At 53.7% G+C, this 22,817-nt stretch overlaps 26 non-coding genes across 26 annotated transcripts; all 26 read right to left on the reverse strand.

The window, feature by feature from the left end:
- Nucleotides 1-639: 639 nt before the first annotated feature.
- On the reverse strand, nt 640-745 carry LOC113072891 (U6 spliceosomal RNA). Its single transcript, XR_003280401.1, has one exon. It is a non-coding gene; the product is annotated as a U6 spliceosomal RNA (small nuclear RNA).
- A 733-nt stretch (nt 746-1,478) lies between these two features.
- On the reverse strand, nt 1,479-1,585 carry LOC113072867 (U6 spliceosomal RNA). Its single transcript, XR_003280378.1, has one exon. It is a non-coding gene; the product is annotated as a U6 spliceosomal RNA (small nuclear RNA).
- A 735-nt stretch (nt 1,586-2,320) lies between these two features.
- On the reverse strand, nt 2,321-2,427 carry LOC113072878 (U6 spliceosomal RNA). Its single transcript, XR_003280389.1, has one exon. It is a non-coding gene; the product is annotated as a U6 spliceosomal RNA (small nuclear RNA).
- Nucleotides 2,428-3,161: 734 nt separating this feature from the next.
- Nucleotides 3,162-3,268, reverse strand: LOC113072890 (U6 spliceosomal RNA). The gene has a single exon (XR_003280400.1). It is a non-coding gene; the product is annotated as a U6 spliceosomal RNA (small nuclear RNA).
- Nucleotides 3,269-4,002: 734 nt separating this feature from the next.
- On the reverse strand, nt 4,003-4,109 carry LOC113072892 (U6 spliceosomal RNA). The gene has a single exon (XR_003280402.1). It is a non-coding gene; the product is annotated as a U6 spliceosomal RNA (small nuclear RNA).
- A 734-nt stretch (nt 4,110-4,843) lies between these two features.
- On the reverse strand, nt 4,844-4,950 carry LOC113072893 (U6 spliceosomal RNA). Its single transcript, XR_003280403.1, has one exon. It is a non-coding gene; the product is annotated as a U6 spliceosomal RNA (small nuclear RNA).
- A 734-nt stretch (nt 4,951-5,684) lies between these two features.
- On the reverse strand, nt 5,685-5,791 carry LOC113072868 (U6 spliceosomal RNA). Its single transcript, XR_003280379.1, has one exon. It is a non-coding gene; the product is annotated as a U6 spliceosomal RNA (small nuclear RNA).
- Nucleotides 5,792-6,525: 734 nt separating this feature from the next.
- LOC113072869 (U6 spliceosomal RNA) lies at nt 6,526-6,632 on the reverse strand. Its single transcript, XR_003280380.1, has one exon. It is a non-coding gene; the product is annotated as a U6 spliceosomal RNA (small nuclear RNA).
- A 734-nt stretch (nt 6,633-7,366) lies between these two features.
- On the reverse strand, nt 7,367-7,473 carry LOC113072870 (U6 spliceosomal RNA). The gene has a single exon (XR_003280381.1). It is a non-coding gene; the product is annotated as a U6 spliceosomal RNA (small nuclear RNA).
- Nucleotides 7,474-8,207: 734 nt separating this feature from the next.
- Nucleotides 8,208-8,314, reverse strand: LOC113072871 (U6 spliceosomal RNA). The gene has a single exon (XR_003280382.1). It is a non-coding gene; the product is annotated as a U6 spliceosomal RNA (small nuclear RNA).
- A 734-nt stretch (nt 8,315-9,048) lies between these two features.
- On the reverse strand, nt 9,049-9,155 carry LOC113072872 (U6 spliceosomal RNA). The gene has a single exon (XR_003280383.1). It is a non-coding gene; the product is annotated as a U6 spliceosomal RNA (small nuclear RNA).
- A 734-nt stretch (nt 9,156-9,889) lies between these two features.
- On the reverse strand, nt 9,890-9,996 carry LOC113072873 (U6 spliceosomal RNA). Its single transcript, XR_003280384.1, has one exon. It is a non-coding gene; the product is annotated as a U6 spliceosomal RNA (small nuclear RNA).
- Nucleotides 9,997-10,730: 734 nt separating this feature from the next.
- Nucleotides 10,731-10,837, reverse strand: LOC113072874 (U6 spliceosomal RNA). The gene has a single exon (XR_003280385.1). It is a non-coding gene; the product is annotated as a U6 spliceosomal RNA (small nuclear RNA).
- Nucleotides 10,838-11,571: 734 nt separating this feature from the next.
- Nucleotides 11,572-11,678, reverse strand: LOC113072875 (U6 spliceosomal RNA). Its single transcript, XR_003280386.1, has one exon. It is a non-coding gene; the product is annotated as a U6 spliceosomal RNA (small nuclear RNA).
- Nucleotides 11,679-12,412: 734 nt separating this feature from the next.
- LOC113072876 (U6 spliceosomal RNA) lies at nt 12,413-12,519 on the reverse strand. Its single transcript, XR_003280387.1, has one exon. It is a non-coding gene; the product is annotated as a U6 spliceosomal RNA (small nuclear RNA).
- A 734-nt stretch (nt 12,520-13,253) lies between these two features.
- Nucleotides 13,254-13,360, reverse strand: LOC113072877 (U6 spliceosomal RNA). Its single transcript, XR_003280388.1, has one exon. It is a non-coding gene; the product is annotated as a U6 spliceosomal RNA (small nuclear RNA).
- A 734-nt stretch (nt 13,361-14,094) lies between these two features.
- On the reverse strand, nt 14,095-14,201 carry LOC113072880 (U6 spliceosomal RNA). Its single transcript, XR_003280390.1, has one exon. It is a non-coding gene; the product is annotated as a U6 spliceosomal RNA (small nuclear RNA).
- A 734-nt stretch (nt 14,202-14,935) lies between these two features.
- Nucleotides 14,936-15,042, reverse strand: LOC113072881 (U6 spliceosomal RNA). Its single transcript, XR_003280391.1, has one exon. It is a non-coding gene; the product is annotated as a U6 spliceosomal RNA (small nuclear RNA).
- A 734-nt stretch (nt 15,043-15,776) lies between these two features.
- Nucleotides 15,777-15,883, reverse strand: LOC113072882 (U6 spliceosomal RNA). The gene has a single exon (XR_003280392.1). It is a non-coding gene; the product is annotated as a U6 spliceosomal RNA (small nuclear RNA).
- Nucleotides 15,884-16,617: 734 nt separating this feature from the next.
- LOC113072883 (U6 spliceosomal RNA) lies at nt 16,618-16,724 on the reverse strand. The gene has a single exon (XR_003280393.1). It is a non-coding gene; the product is annotated as a U6 spliceosomal RNA (small nuclear RNA).
- A 734-nt stretch (nt 16,725-17,458) lies between these two features.
- On the reverse strand, nt 17,459-17,565 carry LOC113072884 (U6 spliceosomal RNA). Its single transcript, XR_003280394.1, has one exon. It is a non-coding gene; the product is annotated as a U6 spliceosomal RNA (small nuclear RNA).
- Nucleotides 17,566-18,299: 734 nt separating this feature from the next.
- Nucleotides 18,300-18,406, reverse strand: LOC113072885 (U6 spliceosomal RNA). Its single transcript, XR_003280395.1, has one exon. It is a non-coding gene; the product is annotated as a U6 spliceosomal RNA (small nuclear RNA).
- Nucleotides 18,407-19,140: 734 nt separating this feature from the next.
- On the reverse strand, nt 19,141-19,247 carry LOC113072886 (U6 spliceosomal RNA). The gene has a single exon (XR_003280396.1). It is a non-coding gene; the product is annotated as a U6 spliceosomal RNA (small nuclear RNA).
- Nucleotides 19,248-19,981: 734 nt separating this feature from the next.
- LOC113072887 (U6 spliceosomal RNA) lies at nt 19,982-20,088 on the reverse strand. Its single transcript, XR_003280397.1, has one exon. It is a non-coding gene; the product is annotated as a U6 spliceosomal RNA (small nuclear RNA).
- A 733-nt stretch (nt 20,089-20,821) lies between these two features.
- Nucleotides 20,822-20,928, reverse strand: LOC113072888 (U6 spliceosomal RNA). Its single transcript, XR_003280398.1, has one exon. It is a non-coding gene; the product is annotated as a U6 spliceosomal RNA (small nuclear RNA).
- Nucleotides 20,929-21,662: 734 nt separating this feature from the next.
- LOC113072889 (U6 spliceosomal RNA) lies at nt 21,663-21,769 on the reverse strand. The gene has a single exon (XR_003280399.1). It is a non-coding gene; the product is annotated as a U6 spliceosomal RNA (small nuclear RNA).
- Nucleotides 21,770-22,817: the final 1,048 nt, after the last annotated feature.

Raw genomic sequence — 22,817 nt, forward strand, 5'->3', positions numbered from 1 at the left:
CGCATACCGTGCCGCACGGAGCGCGTCGGTGCTGAGGCCGGACGCACACCCCTCCATTGATGCAACCGCTCACCGAGTTTGGGGGACAGGTGAACGTAGCGCGTCAGTTTCTAAACGTGTCCGATTACACCGTGATGTACAGGCATCTTCTGGACACGAGGAAGCAGGTGTACACACTTGCCTTTGGTCCCTGGCGTACCGGAGCTGAAGGAGGCGTGGCCTCTACCTTTTTATAAGAAAGGAGAGTGGGCAGTAAAGAAGGGCTGGACAGCAAAGGCTCAGGGTGAAGGGAGTCTTACCGGATGCTCTTTGGATCTCCACAAGGTAGTGTACGGTCAGGGATTCTTTCTTACATCCTAAACATGAGCGTGGAAGTTCTCCGGCTAGATTTCATGTTGTTAAATAGCAGTTGACACGGTTCTCCTCTCCCTGCTCTCAAGTTCCGAGTCTGACGATGGCCACGTACTTCTCATGAGTTCATCACATGGTGTGACGGAGCGGGGCTGCAACTGAACATCTCTAAGACAGAGGAGATGGTGAGTGATTTTACGTCAAAACGCCTCCCACGCGGAGACTTCTATGTTTATTCACCCGCCCGATGGGCTGATCGAGTAGAGGGGCACGGATATCGCAATCAAATAAAAGATGGAGCGCTTCACGGATTTGCGTGTCATCCTTTCGCAGGGCCATGCTAATCTTCTCTGTATCGATCCAATTTTAGTAGATGTGCAGCCGTGGCGAGCACGGAACAGCTGGCTCGCTCGAGGTATCTGTACCCCTCGGGTCCCTGCGAGCTCTCTCAGAGCTGGTAAGGGCCCAGTGAGCCATCTCACCCCCTCGCATACCGTGCCGCACGGAGCGCGTCGGTGCTGAGGCCGGACGCACACCCCTCCATTGATGCAACCGCTCACCGAGTTTGGGGGACAGGTGAACGTAGCGCGTCAGTTTCTAAACGAGTCCGATTACACCGTGATGTACAGGAGCATCTTCTGGACACGAGGAAGCAGGTGTACACACTTGCCTTTGGTCCCTGGCGTACTGGAGCTGAAGGAGGCGTGGCCTCTACCTTTTATAAGAAAGGAGAGTGGGCAGTAAAGAAGGGCTGGACAGCAAAGGCTCAGGGTGAAGGGAGTCTTACCGGATGCTCTTTGGATCTCCACAAGGTAGTGTACGGTCAGGGATTCTCTTCTTACATCCTAAACATGAGCGTGGAAGTTCTCCGGCTAGATTTCATGTTGTTAAATAAGCAGTTGACACGGTTCTCCTCTCCCTGCTCTCAAGTTCCGAGTCTGACGATGGCCACGTACTTCTCATGAGTTCATCACATGGTGTGACGGAGCGGGGCTGCAACTGAACATCTCTAAGACAGAGGAGATGGTGAGTGATTTTACGTCAAAACGCCTCCCACGCGGAGACTTCTATATTTATTCATCGCCCGAGGGCTGATAGAGTAGAGGGGCACGGATATCGCAATCAAATAAAAGATGGAGCGCTTCACGGATTTGCGTGTCATCCTTTCGCAGGGGCCATGCTAATCTTCTCTGTATCGATCCAATTTTAGTATATGTGCCGCCGTGGCGAGCACGGAACAGCTGGCTCGCTCGAGGTATCTGTACGCCTCATGGTCCCTGCGAGCTCTCTCAGAGCTGGTAAGGGCCCAGTGAGCCATCTCACCCCCTCGCATACCGTGCCGCACGGAGCGCGTCGGTGCTGAGGCCGGACGCACACCCCTCCATTGATGCAACCGCTCACCGAGTTTGGGGGACAGGTGAACGTAGCGCGTCAGTTTCTAAACGAGTCCGATTACACCGTGATGTACAGGAGCATCTTCTGGACACGAGGAAGCAGGTGTACACACTTGCCTTTGGTCCCTGGCGTACTGGAGCTGAAGGAGGCGTGGCCTCTACCTTTTTATAAGAAAGGAGAGTGGGCAGTAAAGAAGGGCTGGACAGCAAAGGCTCAGGGTGAAGGGAGTCTTACCGGATGCTCTTTGGATCTCCACAAGGTAGTGTACGGTCAGGGATTCTCTTCTTACATCCTAAACATGAGCGTGGAAGTTCTCCGGCTAGATTTCATGTTGTTAAATAAGCAGTTGACACGGTTCTCCTCTCCCTGCTCTCAAGTTCCGAGTCTGACGATGGCCACGTACTTCTCATGAGTTCATCACATGGTGTGACGGAGCGGGGCTGCAACTGAACATCTCTAAGACAGAGGAGATGGTGAGTGATTTTACGTCAAAACGCCTCCCACGCGGAGACTTCTATGTTTATTCACCGCCCGAGGGCTGATAGAGTAGAGGGGCACGGATATCGCAATCAAATAAAAGATGGAGCGCTTCACGGATTTGCGTGTCATCCTTTCGCAGGGGCCATGCTAATCTTCTCTGTATCGATCCAATTTTAGTATATGTGCCGCCGTGGCGAGCACGGAACAGCTGGCTCGCTCGAGGTATCTGTACCCCTCGGGTCCCTGCGAGCTCTCTCAGAGCTGGTAAGGGCCCAGTGAGCCATCTCACCCCCTCGCATACCGTGCCGCACGGAGCGCGTCGGTGCTGAGGCCGGACGCACACCCCTCCATTGATGCAACCGCTCACCGAGTTTGGGGGACAGGTGAACGTAGCGCGTCAGTTTCTAAACGAGTCCGATTACACCGTGATGTACAGGAGCATCTTCTGGACACGAGGAAGCAGGTGTACACACTTGCCTTTGGTCCCTGGCGTACTGGAGCTGAAGGAGGCGTGGCCTCTACCTTTTTATAAGAAAGGAGAGTGGGCAGTAAAGAAGGGCTGGACAGCAAAGGCTCAGGGTGAAGGGAGTCTTACCGGATGCTCTTTGGATCTCCACAAGGTAGTGTACGGTCAGGGATTCTCTTCTTACATCCTAAACATGAGCGTGGAAGTTCTCCGGCTAGATTTCATGTTGTTAAATAAGCAGTTGACACGGTTCTCCTCTCCCTGCTCTCAAGTTCCGAGTCTGACGATGGCCACGTACTTCTCATGAGTTCATCACATGGTGTGACGGAGCGGGGCTGCAACTGAACATCTCTAAGACAGAGGAGATGGTGAGTGATTTTACGTCAAAACGCCTCCCACGCGGAGACTTCTATGTTTATTCACCGCCCGAGGGCTGATAGAGTAGAGGGGCACGGATATCGCAATCAAATAAAAGATGGAGCGCTTCACGGATTTGCGTGTCATCCTTTCGCAGGGGCCATGCTAATCTTCTCTGTATCGATCCAATTTTAGTATATGTGCCGCCGTGGCGAGCACGGAACAGCTGGCTCGCTCGAGGTATCTGTACCCCTCGGGTCCCTGCGAGCTCTCTCAGAGCTGGTAAGGGCCCAGTGAGCCATCTCACCCCCTCGCATACCGTGCCGCACGGAGCGCGTCGGTGCTGAGGCCGGACGCACACCCCTCCATTGATGCAACCGCTCACCGAGTTTGGGGGACAGGTGAACGTAGCGCGTCAGTTTCTAAACGAGTCCGATTACACCGTGATGTACAGGAGCATCTTCTGGACACGAGGAAGCAGGTGTACACACTTGCCTTTGGTCCCTGGCGTACTGGAGCTGAAGGAGGCGTGGCCTCTACCTTTTTATAAGAAAGGAGAGTGGGCAGTAAAGAAGGGCTGGACAGCAAAGGCTCAGGGTGAAGGGAGTCTTACCGGATGCTCTTTGGATCTCCACAAGGTAGTGTACGGTCAGGGATTCTCTTCTTACATCCTAAACATGAGCGTGGAAGTTCTCCGGCTAGATTTCATGTTGTTAAATAAGCAGTTGACACGGTTCTCCTCTCCCTGCTCTCAAGTTCCGAGTCTGACGATGGCCACGTACTTCTCATGAGTTCATCACATGGTGTGACGGAGCGGGGCTGCAACTGAACATCTCTAAGACAGAGGAGATGGTGAGTGATTTTACGTCAAAACGCCTCCCACGCGGAGACTTCTATGTTTATTCACCGCCCGAGGGCTGATAGAGTAGAGGGGCACGGATATCGCAATCAAATAAAAGATGGAGCGCTTCACGGATTTGCGTGTCATCCTTTCGCAGGGGCCATGCTAATCTTCTCTGTATCGATCCAATTTTAGTATATGTGCCGCCGTGGCGAGCACGGAACAGCTGGCTCGCTCGAGGTATCTGTACGCCTCGGGTCCCTGCGAGCTCTCTCAGAGCTGGTAAGGGCCCAGTGAGCCATCTCACCCCCTCGCATACCGTGCCGCACGGAGCGCGTCGGTGCTGAGGCCGGACGCACACCCCTCCATTGATGCAACCGCTCACCGAGTTTGGGGGACAGGTGAACGTAGCGCGTCAGTTTCTAAACGAGTCCGATTACACCGTGATGTACAGGAGCATCTTCTGGACACGAGGAAGCAGGTGTACACACTTGCCTTTGGTCCCTGGCGTACTGGAGCTGAAGGAGGCGTGGCCTCTACCTTTTTATAAGAAAGGAGAGTGGGCAGTAAAGAAGGGCTGGACAGCAAAGGCTCAGGGTGAAGGGAGTCTTACCGGATGCTCTTTGGATCTCCACAAGGTAGTGTACGGTCAGGGATTCTCTTCTTACATCCTAAACATGAGCGTGGAAGTTCTCCGGCTAGATTTCATGTTGTTAAATAAGCAGTTGACACGGTTCTCCTCTCCCTGCTCTCAAGTTCCGAGTCTGACGATGGCCACGTACTTCTCATGAGTTCATCACATGGTGTGACGGAGCGGGGCTGCAACTGAACATCTCTAAGACAGAGGAGATGGTGAGTGATTTTACGTCAAAACGCCTCCCACGCGGAGACTTCTATGTTTATTCACCGCCCGAGGGCTGATAGAGTAGAGGGGCACGGATATCGCAATCAAATAAAAGATGGAGCGCTTCACGGATTTGCGTGTCATCCTTTCGCAGGGGCCATGCTAATCTTCTCTGTATCGATCCAATTTTAGTATATGTGCCGCCGTGGCGAGCACGGAACAGCTGGCTCGCTCGAGGTATCTGTACCCCTCGGGTCCCTGCGAGCTCTCTCAGAGCTGGTAAGGGCCCAGTGAGCCATCTCACCCCCTCGCATACCGTGCCGCACGGAGCGCGTCGGTGCTGAGGCCGGACGCACACCCCTCCATTGATGCAACCGCTCACCGAGTTTGGGGGACAGGTGAACGTAGCGCGTCAGTTTCTAAACGAGTCCGATTACACCGTGATGTACAGGAGCATCTTCTGGACACGAGGAAGCAGGTGTACACACTTGCCTTTGGTCCCTGGCGTACTGGAGCTGAAGGAGGCGTGGCCTCTACCTTTTTATAAGAAAGGAGAGTGGGCAGTAAAGAAGGGCTGGACAGCAAAGGCTCAGGGTGAAGGGAGTCTTACCGGATGCTCTTTGGATCTCCACAAGGTAGTGTACGGTCAGGGATTCTCTTCTTACATCCTAAACATGAGCGTGGAAGTTCTCCGGCTAGATTTCATGTTGTTAAATAAGCAGTTGACACGGTTCTCCTCTCCCTGCTCTCAAGTTCCGAGTCTGACGATGGCCACGTACTTCTCATGAGTTCATCACATGGTGTGACGGAGCGGGGCTGCAACTGAACATCTCTAAGACAGAGGAGATGGTGAGTGATTTTACGTCAAAACGCCTCCCACGCGGAGACTTCTATGTTTATTCACCGCCCGAGGGCTGATAGAGTAGAGGGGCACGGATATCGCAATCAAATAAAAGATGGAGCGCTTCACGGATTTGCGTGTCATCCTTTCGCAGGGGCCATGCTAATCTTCTCTGTATCGATCCAATTTTAGTATATGTGCCGCCGTGGCGAGCACGGAACAGCTGGCTCGCTCGAGGTATCTGTACCCCTCGGGTCCCTGCGAGCTCTCTCAGAGCTGGTAAGGGCCCAGTGAGCCATCTCACCCCCTCGCATACCGTGCCGCACGGAGCGCGTCGGTGCTGAGGCCGGACGCACACCCCTCCATTGATGCAACCGCTCACCGAGTTTGGGGGACAGGTGAACGTAGCGCGTCAGTTTCTAAACGAGTCCGATTACACCGTGATGTACAGGAGCATCTTCTGGACACGAGGAAGCAGGTGTACACACTTGCCTTTGGTCCCTGGCGTACTGGAGCTGAAGGAGGCGTGGCCTCTACCTTTTTATAAGAAAGGAGAGTGGGCAGTAAAGAAGGGCTGGACAGCAAAGGCTCAGGGTGAAGGGAGTCTTACCGGATGCTCTTTGGATCTCCACAAGGTAGTGTACGGTCAGGGATTCTCTTCTTACATCCTAAACATGAGCGTGGAAGTTCTCCGGCTAGATTTCATGTTGTTAAATAAGCAGTTGACACGGTTCTCCTCTCCCTGCTCTCAAGTTCCGAGTCTGACGATGGCCACGTACTTCTCATGAGTTCATCACATGGTGTGACGGAGCGGGGCTGCAACTGAACATCTCTAAGACAGAGGAGATGGTGAGTGATTTTACGTCAAAACGCCTCCCACGCGGAGACTTCTATGTTTATTCACCGCCCGAGGGCTGATAGAGTAGAGGGGCACGGATATCGCAATCAAATAAAAGATGGAGCGCTTCACGGATTTGCGTGTCATCCTTTCGCAGGGGCCATGCTAATCTTCTCTGTATCGATCCAATTTTAGTATATGTGCCGCCGTGGCGAGCACGGAACAGCTGGCTCGCTCGAGGTATCTGTACCCCTCGGGTCCCTGCGAGCTCTCTCAGAGCTGGTAAGGGCCCAGTGAGCCATCTCACCCCCTCGCATACCGTGCCGCACGGAGCGCGTCGGTGCTGAGGCCGGACGCACACCCCTCCATTGATGCAACCGCTCACCGAGTTTGGGGGACAGGTGAACGTAGCGCGTCAGTTTCTAAACGTGTCCGATTACACCGTGATGTACAGGAGCATCTTCTGGACACGAGGAAGCAGGTGTACACACTTGCCTTTGGTCCCTGGCGTACTGGAGCTGAAGGAGGCGTGGCCTCTACCTTTTTATAAGAAAGGAGAGTGGGCAGTAAAGAAGGGCTGGACAGCAAAGGCTCAGGGTGAAGGGAGTCTTACCGGATGCTCTTTGGATCTCCACAAGGTAGTGTACGGTCAGGGATTCTCTTCTTACATCCTAAACATGAGCGTGGAAGTTCTCCGGCTAGATTTCATGTTGTTAAATAAGCAGTTGACACGGTTCTCCTCTCCCTGCTCTCAAGTTCCGAGTCTGACGATGGCCACGTACTTCTCATGAGTTCATCACATGGTGTGACGGAGCGGGGCTGCAACTGAACATCTCTAAGACAGAGGAGATGGTGAGTGATTTTACGTCAAAACGCCTCCCACGCGGAGACTTCTATGTTTATTCACCGCCCGAGGGCTGATAGAGTAGAGGGGCACGGATATCGCAATCAAATAAAAGATGGAGCGCTTCACGGATTTGCGTGTCATCCTTTCGCAGGGGCCATGCTAATCTTCTCTGTATCGATCCAATTTTAGTATATGTGCCGCCGTGGCGAGCACGGAACAGCTGGCTCGCTCGAGGTATCTGTACCCCTCGGGTCCCTGCGAGCTCTCTCAGAGCTGGTAAGGGCCCAGTGAGCCATCTCACCCCCTCGCATACCGTGCCGCACGGAGCGCGTCGGTGCTGAGGCCGGACGCACACCCCTCCATTGATGCAACCGCTCACCGAGTTTGGGGGACAGGTGAACGTAGCGCGTCAGTTTCTAAACGAGTCCGATTACACCGTGATGTACAGGAGCATCTTCTGGACACGAGGAAGCAGGTGTACACACTTGCCTTTGGTCCCTGGCGTACTGGAGCTGAAGGAGGCGTGGCCTCTACCTTTTTATAAGAAAGGAGAGTGGGCAGTAAAGAAGGGCTGGACAGCAAAGGCTCAGGGTGAAGGGAGTCTTACCGGATGCTCTTTGGATCTCCACAAGGTAGTGTACGGTCAGGGATTCTCTTCTTACATCCTAAACATGAGCGTGGAAGTTCTCCGGCTAGATTTCATGTTGTTAAATAAGCAGTTGACACGGTTCTCCTCTCCCTGCTCTCAAGTTCCGAGTCTGACGATGGCCACGTACTTCTCATGAGTTCATCACATGGTGTGACGGAGCGGGGCTGCAACTGAACATCTCTAAGACAGAGGAGATGGTGAGTGATTTTACGTCAAAACGCCTCCCACGCGGAGACTTCTATGTTTATTCACCGCCCGAGGGCTGATAGAGTAGAGGGGCACGGATATCGCAATCAAATAAAAGATGGAGCGCTTCACGGATTTGCGTGTCATCCTTTCGCAGGGGCCATGCTAATCTTCTCTGTATCGATCCAATTTTAGTATATGTGCCGCCGTGGCGAGCACGGAACAGCTGGCTCGCTCGAGGTATCTGTACCCCTCGGGTCCCTGCGAGCTCTCTCAGAGCTGGTAAGGGCCCAGTGAGCCATCTCACCCCCTCGCATACCGTGCCGCACGGAGCGCGTCGGTGCTGAGGCCGGACGCACACCCCTCCATTGATGCAACCGCTCACCGAGTTTGGGGGACAGGTGAACGTAGCGCGTCAGTTTCTAAACGTGTCCGATTACACCGTGATGTACAGGAGCATCTTCTGGACACGAGGAAGCAGGTGTACACACTTGCCTTTGGTCCCTGGCGTACTGGAGCTGAAGGAGGCGTGGCCTCTACCTTTTTATAAGAAAGGAGAGTGGGCAGTAAAGAAGGGCTGGACAGCAAAGGCTCAGGGTGAAGGGAGTCTTACCGGATGCTCTTTGGATCTCCACAAGGTAGTGTACGGTCAGGGATTCTCTTCTTACATCCTAAACATGAGCGTGGAAGTTCTCCGGCTAGATTTCATGTTGTTAAATAAGCAGTTGACACGGTTCTCCTCTCCCTGCTCTCAAGTTCCGAGTCTGACGATGGCCACGTACTTCTCATGAGTTCATCACATGGTGTGACGGAGCGGGGCTGCAACTGAACATCTCTAAGACAGAGGAGATGGTGAGTGATTTTACGTCAAAACGCCTCCCACGCGGAGACTTCTATGTTTATTCACCGCCCGAGGGCTGATAGAGTAGAGGGGCACGGATATCGCAATCAAATAAAAGATGGAGCGCTTCACGGATTTGCGTGTCATCCTTTCGCAGGGGCCATGCTAATCTTCTCTGTATCGATCCAATTTTAGTATATGTGCCGCCGTGGCGAGCACGGAACAGCTGGCTCGCTCGAGGTATCTGTACCCCTCGGGTCCCTGCGAGCTCTCTCAGAGCTGGTAAGGGCCCAGTGAGCCATCTCACCCCCTCGCATACCGTGCCGCACGGAGCGCGTCGGTGCTGAGGCCGGACGCACACCCCTCCATTGATGCAACCGCTCACCGAGTTTGGGGGACAGGTGAACGTAGCGCGTCAGTTTCTAAACGTGTCCGATTACACCGTGATGTACAGGAGCATCTTCTGGACACGAGGAAGCAGGTGTACACACTTGCCTTTGGTCCCTGGCGTACTGGAGCTGAAGGAGGCGTGGCCTCTACCTTTTTATAAGAAAGGAGAGTGGGCAGTAAAGAAGGGCTGGACAGCAAAGGCTCAGGGTGAAGGGAGTCTTACCGGATGCTCTTTGGATCTCCACAAGGTAGTGTACGGTCAGGGATTCTCTTCTTACATCCTAAACATGAGCGTGGAAGTTCTCCGGCTAGATTTCATGTTGTTAAATAAGCAGTTGACACGGTTCTCCTCTCCCTGCTCTCAAGTTCCGAGTCTGACGATGGCCACGTACTTCTCATGAGTTCATCACATGGTGTGACGGAGCGGGGCTGCAACTGAACATCTCTAAGACAGAGGAGATGGTGAGTGATTTTACGTCAAAACGCCTCCCACGCGGAGACTTCTATGTTTATTCACCGCCCGAGGGCTGATAGAGTAGAGGGGCACGGATATCGCAATCAGATAAAAGATGGAGCGCTTCACGGATTTGCGTGTCATCCTTTCGCAGGGGCCATGCTAATCTTCTCTGTATCGATCCAATTTTAGTATATGTGCCGCCGTGGCGAGCACGGAACAGCTGGCTCGCTCGAGGTATCTGTACCCCTCGGGTCCCTGCGAGCTCTCTCAGAGCTGGTAAGGGCCCAGTGAGCCATCTCACCCCCTCGCATACCGTGCCGCACGGAGCGCGTCGGTGCTGAGGCCGGACGCACACCCCTCCATTGATGCAACCGCTCACCGAGTTTGGGGGACAGGTGAACGTAGCGCGTCAGTTTCTAAACGTGTCCGATTACACCGTGATGTACAGGAGCATCTTCTGGACACGAGGAAGCAGGTGTACACACTTGCCTTTGGTCCCTGGCGTACCGGAGCTGAAGGAGGCGTGGCCTCTACCTTTTTATAAGAAAGGAGAGTGGGCAGTAAAGAAGGGCTGGACAGCAAAGGCTCAGGGTGAAGGGAGTCTTACCGGATGCTCTTTGGATCTCCACAAGGTAGTGTACGGTCAGGGATTCTCTTCTTACATCCTAAACATGAGCGTGGAAGTTCTCCGGCTAGATTTCATGTTGTTAAATAAGCAGTTGACACGGTTCTCCTCTCCCTGCTCTCAAGTTCCGAGTCTGACGATGGCCACGTACTTCTCATGAGTTCATCACATGGTGTGACGGAGCGGGGCTGCAACTGAACATCTCTAAGACAGAGGAGATGGTGAGTGATTTTACGTCAAAACGCCTCCCACGCGGAGACTTCTATGTTTATTCACCGCCCGAGGGCTGATAGAGTAGAGGGGCACGGATATCGCAATCAGATAAAAGATGGAGCGCTTCACGGATTTGCGTGTCATCCTTTCGCAGGGGCCATGCTAATCTTCTCTGTATCGATCCAATTTTAGTATATGTGCCGCCGTGGCGAGCACGGAACAGCTGGCTCGCTCGAGGTATCTGTACCCCTCGGGTCCCTGCGAGCTCTCTCAGAGCTGGTAAGGGCCCAGTGAGCCATCTCACCCCCTCGCATACCGTGCCGCACGGAGCGCGTCGGTGCTGAGGCCGGACGCACACCCCTCCATTGATGCAACCGCTCACCGAGTTTGGGGGACAGGTGAACGTAGCGCGTCAGTTTCTAAACGTGTCCGATTACACCGTGATGTACAGGAGCATCTTCTGGACACGAGGAAGCAGGTGTACACACTTGCCTTTGGTCCCTGGCGTACTGGAGCTGAAGGAGGCGTGGCCTCTACCTTTTTATAAGAAAGGAGAGTGGGCAGTAAAGAAGGGCTGGACAGCAAAGGCTCAGGGTGAAGGGAGTCTTACCGGATGCTCTTTGGATCTCCACAAGGTAGTGTACGGTCAGGGATTCTCTTCTTACATCCTAAACATGAGCGTGGAAGTTCTCCGGCTAGATTTCATGTTGTTAAATAAGCAGTTGACACGGTTCTCCTCTCCCTGCTCTCAAGTTCCGAGTCTGACGATGGCCACGTACTTCTCATGAGTTCATCACATGGTGTGACGGAGCGGGGCTGCAACTGAACATCTCTAAGACAGAGGAGATGGTGAGTGATTTTACGTCAAAACGCCTCCCACGCGGAGACTTCTATGTTTATTCACCGCCCGAGGGCTGATAGAGTAGAGGGGCACGGATATCGCAATCAGATAAAAGATGGAGCGCTTCACGGATTTGCGTGTCATCCTTTCGCAGGGGCCATGCTAATCTTCTCTGTATCGATCCAATTTTAGTATATGTGCCGCCGTGGCGAGCACGGAACAGCTGGCTCGCTCGAGGTATCTGTACCCCTCGGGTCCCTGCGAGCTCTCTCAGAGCTGGTAAGGGCCCAGTGAGCCATCTCACCCCCTCGCATACCGTGCCGCACGGAGCGCGTCGGTGCTGAGGCCGGACGCACACCCCTCCATTGATGCAACCGCTCACCGAGTTTGGGGGACAGGTGAACGTAGCGCGTCAGTTTCTAAACGTGTCCGATTACACCGTGATGTACAGGAGCATCTTCTGGACACGAGGAAGCAGGTGTACACACTTGCCTTTGGTCCCTGGCGTACCGGAGCTGAAGGAGGCGTGGCCTCTACCTTTTTATAAGAAAGGAGAGTGGGCAGTAAAGAAGGGCTGGACAGCAAAGGCTCAGGGTGAAGGGAGTCTTACCGGATGCTCTTTGGATCTCCACAAGGTAGTGTACGGTCAGGGATTCTCTTCTTACATCCTAAACATGAGCGTGGAAGTTCTCCGGCTAGATTTCATGTTGTTAAATAAGCAGTTGACACGGTTCTCCTCTCCCTGCTCTCAAGTTCCGAGTCTGACGATGGCCACGTACTTCTCATGAGTTCATCACATGGTGTGACGGAGCGGGGCTGCAACTGAACATCTCTAAGACAGAGGAGATGGTGAGTGATTTTACGTCAAAACGCCTCCCACGCGGAGACTTCTATGTTTATTCACCGCCCGAGGGCTGATAGAGTAGAGGGGCACGGATATCGCAATCAGATAAAAGATGGAGCGCTTCACGGATTTGCGTGTCATCCTTTCGCAGGGGCCATGCTAATCTTCTCTGTATCGATCCAATTTTAGTATATGTGCCGCCGTGGCGAGCACGGAACAGCTGGCTCGCTCGAGGTATCTGTACCCCTCGGGTCCCTGCGAGCTCTCTCAGAGCTGGTAAGGGCCCAGTGAGCCATCTCACCCCCTCGCATACCGTGCCGCACGGAGCGCGTCGGTGCTGAGGCCGGACGCACACCCCTCCATTGATGCAACCGCTCACCGAGTTTGGGGGACAGGTGAACGTAGCGCGTCAGTTTCTAAACGTGTCCGATTACACCGTGATGTACAGGAGCATCTTCTGGACACGAGGAAGCAGGTGTACACACTTGCCTTTGGTCCCTGGCGTACCGGAGCTGAAGGAGGCGTGGCCTCTACCTTTTTATAAGAAAGGAGAGTGGGCAGTAAAGAAGGGCTGGACAGCAAAGGCTCAGGGTGAAGGGAGTCTTACCGGATGCTCTTTGGATCTCCACAAGGTAGTGTACGGTCAGGGATTCTCTTCTTACATCCTAAACATGAGCGTGGAAGTTCTCCGGCTAGATTTCATGTTGTTAAATAAGCAGTTGACACGGTTCTCCTCTCCCTGCTCTCAAGTTCCGAGTCTGACGATGGCCACGTACTTCTCATGAGTTCATCACATGGTGTGACGGAGCGGGGCTGCAACTGAACATCTCTAAGACAGAGGAGATGGTGAGTGATTTTACGTCAAAACGCCTCCCACGCGGAGACTTCTATGTTTATTCACCGCCCGAGGGCTGATAGAGTAGAGGGGCACGGATATCGCAATCAGATAAAAGATGGAGCGCTTCACGGATTTGCGTGTCATCCTTTCGCAGGGGCCATGCTAATCTTCTCTGTATCGATCCAATTTTAGTATATGTGCCGCCGTGGCGAGCACGGAACAGCTGGCTCGCTCGAGGTATCTGTACCCCTCGGGTCCCTGCGAGCTCTCTCAGAGCTGGTAAGGGCCCAGTGAGCCATCTCACCCCCTCGCATACCGTGCCGCACGGAGCGCGTCGGTGCTGAGGCCGGACGCACACCCCTCCATTGATGCAACCGCTCACCGAGTTTGGGGGACAGGTGAACGTAGCGCGTCAGTTTCTAAACGTGTCCGATTACACCGTGATGTACAGGAGCATCTTCTGGACACGAGGAAGCAGGTGTACACACTTGCCTTTGGTCCCTGGCGTACCGGAGCTGAAGGAGGCGTGGCCTCTACCTTTTTATAAGAAAGGAGAGTGGGCAGTAAAGAAGGGCTGGACAGCAAAGGCTCAGGGTGAAGGGAGTCTTACCGGATGCTCTTTGGATCTCCACAAGGTAGTGTACGGTCAGGGATTCTCTTCTTACATCCTAAACATGAGCGTGGAAGTTCTCCGGCTAGATTTCATGTTGTTAAATAAGCAGTTGACACGGTTCTCCTCTCCCTGCTCTCAAGTTCCGAGTCTGACGATGGCCACGTACTTCTCATGAGTTCATCACATGGTGTGACGGAGCGGGGCTGCAACTGAACATCTCTAAGACAGAGGAGATGGTGAGTGATTTTACGTCAAAACGCCTCCCACGCGGAGACTTCTATGTTTATTCACCGCCCGAGGGCTGATAGAGTAGAGGGGCACGGATATCGCAATCAGATAAAAGATGGAGCGCTTCACGGATTTGCGTGTCATCCTTTCGCAGGGGCCATGCTAATCTTCTCTGTATCGATCCAATTTTAGTATATGTGCCGCCGTGGCGAGCACGGAACAGCTGGCTCGCTCGAGGTATCTGTACCCCTCGGGTCCCTGCGAGCTCTCTCAGAGCTGGTAAGGGCCCAGTGAGCCATCTCACCCCCTCGCATACCGTGCCGCACGGAGCGCGTCGGTGCTGAGGCCGGACGCACACCCCTCCATTGATGCAACCGCTCACCGAGTTTGGGGGACAGGTGAACGTAGCGCGTCAGTTTCTAAACGTGTCCGATTACACCGTGATGTACAGGAGCATCTTCTGGACACGAGGAAGCAGGTGTACACACTTGCCTTTGGTCCCTGGCGTACCGGAGCTGAAGGAGGCGTGGCCTCTACCTTTTTATAAGAAAGGAGAGTGGGCAGTAAAGAAGGGCTGGACAGCAAAGGCTCAGGGTGAAGGGAGTCTTACCGGATGCTCTTTGGATCTCCACAAGGTAGTGTACGGTCAGGGATTCTCTTCTTACATCCTAAACATGAGCGTGGAAGTTCTCCGGCTAGATTTCATGTTGTTAAATAAGCAGTTGACACGGTTCTCCTCTCCCTGCTCTCAAGTTCCGAGTCTGACGATGGCCACGTACTTCTCATGAGTTCATCACATGGTGTGACGGAGCGGGGCTGCAACTGAACATCTCTAAGACAGAGGAGATGGTGAGTGATTTTACGTCAAAACGCCTCCCACGCGGAGACTTCTATGTTTATTCACCGCCCGAGGGCTGATAGAGTAGAGGGGCACGGATATCGCAATCAGATAAAAGATGGAGCGCTTCACGGATTTGCGTGTCATCCTTTCGCAGGGGCCATGCTAATCTTCTCTGTATCGATCCAATTTTAGTATATGTGCCGCCGTGGCGAGCACGGAACAGCTGGCTCGCTCGAGGTATCTGTACCCCTCGGGTCCCTGCGAGCTCTCTCAGAGCTGGTAAGGGCCCAGTGAGCCATCTCACCCCCTCGCATACCGTGCCGCACGGAGCGCGTCGGTGCTGAGGCCGGACGCACACCCCTCCATTGATGCAACCGCTCACCGAGTTTGGGGGACAGGTGAACGTAGCGCGTCAGTTTCTAAACGTGTCCGATTACACCGTGATGTACAGGAGCATCTTCTGGACACGAGGAAGCAGGTGTACACACTTGCCTTTGGTCCCTGGCGTACCGGAGCTGAAGGAGGCGTGGCCTCTACCTTTTTATAAGAAAGGAGAGTGGGCAGTAAAGAAGGGCTGGACAGCAAAGGCTCAGGGTGAAGGGAGTCTTACCGGATGCTCTTTGGATCTCCACAAGGTAGTGTACGGTCAGGGATTCTCTTCTTACATCCTAAACATGAGCGTGGAAGTTCTCCGGCTAGATTTCATGTTGTTAAATAAGCAGTTGACACGGTTCTCCTCTCCCTGCTCTCAAGTTCCGAGTCTGACGATGGCCACGTACTTCTCATGAGTTCATCACATGGTGTGACGGAGCGGGGCTGCAACTGAACATCTCTAAGACAGAGGAGATGGTGAGTGATTTTACGTCAAAACGCCTCCCACGCGGAGACTTCTATGTTTATTCACCGCCCGAGGGCTGATAGAGTAGAGGGGCACGGATATCGCAATCAGATAAAAGATGGAGCGCTTCACGGATTTGCGTGTCATCCTTTCGCAGGGGCCATGCTAATCTTCTCTGTATCGATCCAATTTTAGTATATGTGCCGCCGTGGCGAGCACGGAACAGCTGGCTCGCTCGAGGTATCTGTACCCCTCGGGTCCCTGCGAGCTCTCTCAGAGCTGGTAAGGGCCCAGTGAGCCATCTCACCCCCTCGCATACCGTGCCGCACGGAGCGCGTCGGTGCTGAGGCCGGACGCACACCCCTCCATTGATGCAACCGCTCACCGAGTTTGGGGGACAGGTGAACGTAGCGCGTCAGTTTCTAAACGTGTCCGATTACACCGTGATGTACAGGAGCATCTTCTGGACACGAGGAAGCAGGTGTACACACTTGCCTTTGGTCCCTGGCGTACCGGAGCTGAAGGAGGCGTGGCCTCTACCTTTTTATAAGAAAGGAGAGTGGGCAGTAAAGAAGGGCTGGACAGCAAAGGCTCAGGGTGAAGGGAGTCTTACCGGATGCTCTTTGGATCTCCACAAGGTAGTGTACGGTCAGGGATTCTCTTCTTACATCCTAAACATGAGCGTGGAAGTTCTCCGGCTAGATTTCATGTTGTTAAATAAGCAGTTGACACGGTTCTCCTCTCCCTGCTCTCAAGTTCCGAGTCTGACGATGGCCACGTACTTCTCATGAGTTCATCACATGGTGTGACGGAGCGGGGCTGCAACTGAACATCTCTAAGACAGAGGAGATGGTGAGTGATTTTACGTCAAAACGCCTCCCACGCGGAGACTTCTATGTTTATTCACCGCCCGAGGGCTGATAGAGTAGAGGGGCACGGATATCGCAATCAGATAAAAGATGGAGCGCTTCACGGATTTGCGTGTCATCCTTTCGCAGGGGCCATGCTAATCTTCTCTGTATCGATCCAATTTTAGTATATGTGCCGCCGTGGCGAGCACGGAACAGCTGGCTCGCTCGAGGTATCTGTACCCCTCGGGTCCCTGCGAGCTCTCTCAGAGCTGGTAAGGGCCCAGTGAGCCATCTCACCCCCTCGCATACCGTGCCGCACGGAGCGCGTCGGTGCTGAGGCCGGACGCACACCCCTCCATTGATGCAACCGCTCACCGAGTTTGGGGGACAGGTGAACGTAGCGCGTCAGTTTCTAAACGTGTCCGATTACACCGTGATGTACAGGAGCATCTTCTGGACACGAGGAAGCAGGTGTACACACTTGCCTTTGGTCCCTGGCGTACCGGAGCTGAAGGAGGCGTGGCCTCTACCTTTTTATAAGAAAGGAGAGTGGGCAGTAAAGAAGGGCTGGACAGCAAAGGCTCAGGGTGAAGGGAGTCTTACCGGATGCTCTTTGGATCTCCACAAGGTAGTGTACGGTCAGGGATTCTCTTCTTACATCCTAAACATGAGCGTGGAAGTTCTCCGGCTAGATTTCATGTTGTTAAATAAGCAGTTGACACGGTTCTCCTCTCCCTGCTCTCAAGTTCCGAGTCTGACGATGGCCACGTACTTCTCATGAGTTCATCACATGGTGTGACGGAGCGGGGCTGCAACTGAACATCTCTAAGACAGAGGAGATGGTGAGTGATTTTACGTCAAAACGCCTCCCACGCGGAGACTTCTATGTTTATTCACCGCCCGAGGGCTGATAGAGTAGAGGGGCACGGATATCGCAATCAGATAAAAGATGGAGCGCTTCACGGATTTGCGTGTCATCCTTTCGCAGGGGCCATGCTAATCTTCTCTGTATCGATCCAATTTTAGTATATGTGCCGCCGTGGCGAGCACGGAACAGCTGGCTCGCTCGAGGTATCTGTACCCCTCGGGTCCCTGCGAGCTCTCTCAGAGCTGGTAAGGGCCCAGTGAGCCATCTCACCCCCTCGCATACCGTGCCGCACGGAGCGCGTCGGTGCTGAGGCCGGACGCACACCCCTCCATTGATGCAACCGCTCACCGAGTTTGGGGGACAGGTGAACGTAGCGCGTCAGTTTCTAAACGTGTCCGATTACACCGTGATGTACAGGAGCATCTTCTGGACACGAGGAAGCAGGTGTACACACTTGCCTTTGGTCCCTGGCGTACCGGAGCTGAAGGAGGCGTGGCCTCTACCTTTTTATAAGAAAGGAGAGTGGGCAGTAAAGAAGGGCTGGACAGCAAAGGCTCAGGGTGAAGGGAGTCTTACCGGATGCTCTTTGGATCTCCACAAGGTAGTGTACGGTCAGGGATTCTCTTCTTACATCCTAAACATGAGCGTGGAAGTTCTCCGGCTAGATTTCATGTTGTTAAATAAGCAGTTGACACGGTTCTCCTCTCCCTGCTCTCAAGTTCCGAGTCTGACGATGGCCACGTACTTCTCATGAGTTCATCACATGGTGTGACGGAGCGGGGCTGCAACTGAACATCTCTAAGACAGAGGAGATGGTGAGTGATTTTACGTCAAAACGCCTCCCACGCGGAGACTTCTATGTTTATTCACCGCCCGAGGGCTGATAGAGTAGAGGGGCACGGATATCGCAATCAGATAAAAGATGGAGCGCTTCACGGATTTGCGTGTCATCCTTTCGCAGGGGCCATGCTAATCTTCTCTGTATCGATCCAATTTTAGTATATGTGCCGCCGTGGCGAGCACGGAACAGCTGGCTCGCTCGAGGTATCTGTACCCCTCGGGTCCCTGCGAGCTCTCTCAGAGCTGGTAAGGGCCCAGTGAGCCATCTCACCCCCTCGCATACCGTGCCGCACGGAGCGCGTCGGTGCTGAGGCCGGACGCACACCCCTCCATTGATGCAACCGCTCACCGAGTTTGGGGGACAGGTGAACGTAGCGCGTCAGTTTCTAAACGTGTCCGATTACACCGTGATGTACAGGAGCATCTTCTGGACACGAGGAAGCAGGTGTACACACTTGCCTTTGGTCCCTGGCGTACCGGAGCTGAAGGAGGCGTGGCCTCTACCTTTTTATAAGAAAGGAGAGTGGGCAGTAAAGAAGGGCTGGACAGCAAAGGCTCAGGGTGAAGGGAGTCTTACCGGATGCTCTTTGGATCTCCACAAGGTAGTGTACGGTCAGGGATTCTCTTCTTACATCCTAAACATGAGCGTGGAAGTTCTCCGGCTAGATTTCATGTTGTTAAATAAGCAGTTGACACGGTTCTCCTCTCCCTGCTCTCAAGTTCCGAGTCTGACGATGGCCACGTACTTCTCATGAGTTCATCACATGGTGTGACGGAGCGGGGCTGCAACTGAACATCTCTAAGACAGAGGAGATGGTGAGTGATTTTACGTCAAAACGCCTCCCACGCGGAGACTTCTATGTTTATTCACCGCCCGAGGGCTGATAGAGTAGAGGGGCACGGATATCGCAATCAGATAAAAGATGGAGCGCTTCACGGATTTGCGTGTCATCCTTTCGCAGGGGCCATGCTAATCTTCTCTGTATCGATCCAATTTTAGTATATGTGCCGCCGTGGCGAGCACGGAACAGCTGGCTCGCTCGAGGTATCTGTACCCCTCGGGTCCCTGCGAGCTCTCTCAGAGCTGGTAAGGGCCCAGTGAGCCATCTCACCCCCTCGCATACCGTGCCGCACGGAGCGCGTCGGTGCTGAGGCCGGACGCACACCCCTCCATTGATGCAACCGCTCACCGAGTTTGGGGGACAGGTGAACGTAGCGCGTCAGTTTCTAAACGTGTCCGATTACACCGTGATGTACAGGAGCATCTTCTGGACACGAGGAAGCAGGTGTACACACTTGCCTTTGGTCCCTGGCGTACTGGAGCTGAAGGAGGCGTGGCCTCTACCTTTTTATAAGAAAGGAGAGTGGGCAGTAAAGAAGGGCTGGACAGCAAAGGCTCAGGGTGAAGGGAGTCTTACCGGATGCCCTTTGGATCTCCACAAGGTAGTGTACGGTCAGGGATTCTCTTCTTACATCCTAAACATGAGCGTGGAAGTTCTCCGGCTAGATTTCATGTTGTTAAATAAGCAGTTGACACGGTTCTCCTCTCCCTGCTCTCAAGTTCCGAGTCTGACGATGGCCACGTACTTCTCATGAGTTCATCACATGGTGTGACGGAGCGGGGCTGCAACTGAACATCTCTAAGACAGAGGAGATGGTGAGTGATTTTACGTCAAAACGCCTCCCACGCGGAGACTTCTATGTTTATTCACCGCCCGAGGGCTGATAGAGTAGAGGGGCACGGATATCGCAATCAGATAAAAGATGGAGCGCTTCACGGATTTGCGTGTCATCCTTTCGCAGGGGCCATGCTAATCTTCTCTGTATCGATCCAATTTTAGTATATGTGCCGCCGTGGCGAGCACGGAACAGCTGGCTCGCTCGAGGTATCTGTACCCCTCGGGTCCCTGCGAGCTCTCTCAGAGCTGGTAAGGGCCCAGTGAGCCATCTCACCCCCTCGCATACCGTGCCGCACGGAGCGCGTCGGTGCTGAGGCCGGACGCACACCCCTCCATTGATGCAACCGCTCACCGAGTTTGGGGACAGGTGAACGTAGCGCGTCAGTTTCTAAACGTGTCCGATTACACCGTGATGTACAGGAGCATCTTCTGGACACGAGGAAGCAGGTGTACACACTTGCCTTTGGTCCCTGGCGTACCGGAGCTGAAGGAGGCGTGGCCTCTACCTTTTTATAAGAAAGGAGAGTGGGCAGTAAAGAAGGGCTGGACAGCAAAGGCTCAGGGTGAAGGGAGTCTTACCGGATGCCCTTTGGATCTCCACAAGGTAGTGTACGGTCAGGGATTCTCTTCTTACATCCTAAACATGAGCGTGGAAGTTCTCCGGCTAGATTTCATGTTGTTAAATAAGCAGATGACACGGTTCTCCTCTCCCTGCTCTCAAGTTCCGAGTCTGACGATGGCCACGTACTTCTCATGAGTTCATCACATGGTGTGACGGAGCGGGGCTGCAACTGAACATCTCTAAGACAGAGGAGATGGTGAGTGATTTTACGTCAAAACGCCTCCCACGCGGAGACTTCTATGTTTATTCACCGCCCGAGGGCTGATAGAGTAGAGGGGCACGGATATCGCAATCAGATAAAAGATGGAGCGCTTCACGGATTTGCGTGTCATCCTTTCGCAGGGGCCATGCTAATCTTCTCTGTATCGATCCAATTTTAGTATATGTGCCGCCGTGGCGAGCACGGAACAGCTGGCTCGCTCGAGGTATCTGTAGCCCTCGGGTCCCTGCGAGCTCTCTCAGAGCTGGTAAGGGCCCAGTGAGCCATCTCACCCCCTCGCATACCGTGCCGCACGGAGCGCGTCGGTGCTGAGGCCGGACGCACACCCCTCCATTGATGCAACCGCTCACCGAGTTTGGGGGACAGGTGAACGTAGCGCGTCAGTTTCTAAACGTGTCCGATTACACCGTGATGTACAGGAGCATCTTCTGGACACGAGGAAGCAGGTGTACACACTTGCCTTTGGTCCCTGGCGTACCGGAGCTGAAGGAGGCGTGGCCTCTACCTTTTTATAAGAAAGGAGAGTGGGCAGTAAAGAAGGGCTGGACAGCAAAGGCTCAGGGTGAAGGGAGTCTTACCGGATGCTCTTTGGATCTCCACAAGGTAGTGTACGGTCAGGGATTCTCTTCTTACATCCTAAACATGAGCGTGGAAGTTCTCCGGCTAGATTTCATGTTGTTAAATAAGCAGTTGACACGGTTCTCCTCTCCCTGCTCTCAAGTTCCGAGTCTGACGATGGCCACGTACTTCTCATGAGTTCATCACATGGTGTGACGGAGCGGGGCTGCAACTGAACATCTCTAAGACAGAGGAGATGGTGAGTGATTTTACGTCAAAACGCCTCCCACGCGGAGACTTCTATGTTTATTCACCGCCCGAGGGCTGATAGAGTAGAGGGGCACGGATATCGCAATCAGATAAAAGATGGAGCGCTTCACGGATTTGCGTGTCATCCTTTCGCAGGGGCCATGCTAATCTTCTCTGTATCGATCCAATTTTAGTATATGTGCCGCCGTGGCGAGCACGGAACAGCTGGCTCGCTCGAGGTATCTGTACCCCTCGGGTCCCTGCGAGCTCTCTCAGAGCTGGTAAGGGCCCAGTGAGCCATCTCACCCCCTCGCATACCGTGCCGCACGGAGCGCGTCGGTGCTGAGGCCGGACGCACACCCCTCCATTGATGCAACCGCTCACCGAGTTTGGGGGACAGGTGAACGTAGCGCGTCAGTTTCTAAACGTGTCCGATTACACCGTGATGTACAGGAGCATCTTCTGGACACGAGGAAGCAGGTGTACACACTTGCCTTTGGTCCCTGGCGTACCGGAGCTGAAGGAGGCGTGGCCTCTACCTTTTTATAAGAAAGGAGAGTGGGCAGTAAAGAAGGGCTGGACAGCAAAGGCTCAGGGTGAAGGGAGTCTTACCGGATGCTCTTTGGATCTCCACAAGGTAGTGTACGGTCAGGGATTCTCTTCTTACATCCTTAACATGAGCGTGGAAGTTCTCCGGCTAGATTTCATGTTGTTAAATAAGCAGTTGACACGGTTCTCCTCTCCCTGCTCTCAAGTTCCGAGTCTGACGATGGCCACGTACTTCTCATGAGTTCATCACATGGTGTGACGGAGCGGGGCTGCAACTGAACATCTCTAAGACAGAGGAGATGGTGAGTGATTTTACGTCAAAACGCCTCCCACGCGGAGACTTCTATGTTTATTCACCGCCCGAGGGCTGATAGAGTAGAGGGGCACGGATATCGCAATCAGATAAAAGATGGAGCGCTTCACGGATTTGCGTGTCATCCTTGCGCTACCGCCGAGCCGATCTTCTGTTCTAATTCTGTTCCAACTGTTCTAATTTGCGTGCACGCTGATTGGCGCGACACCTCGCGTGTGATTGGTCCTTTGGGATGTTCTAATTTACGTGCTTCACAATTGGTCCAGATGCGCAGCTCTCTATTTGTCAATTTCGATGTTCTAATTTGCGTTCATTCCGATTGGCCGTGTGGGCGGGTCCACACGCCGCGCGTTTTGCGAATGGGGTTGAGAGGCGCATCAGTACTGTACAGTGCTTCGTTGTGT

Source organism: Carassius auratus, unplaced genomic scaffold (genome assembly GCF_003368295.1).
Source record: "Carassius auratus strain Wakin unplaced genomic scaffold, ASM336829v1 scaf_tig00010875, whole genome shotgun sequence".
Taxonomy (NCBI): Eukaryota; Metazoa; Chordata; class Actinopteri; order Cypriniformes; family Cyprinidae; genus Carassius; species Carassius auratus.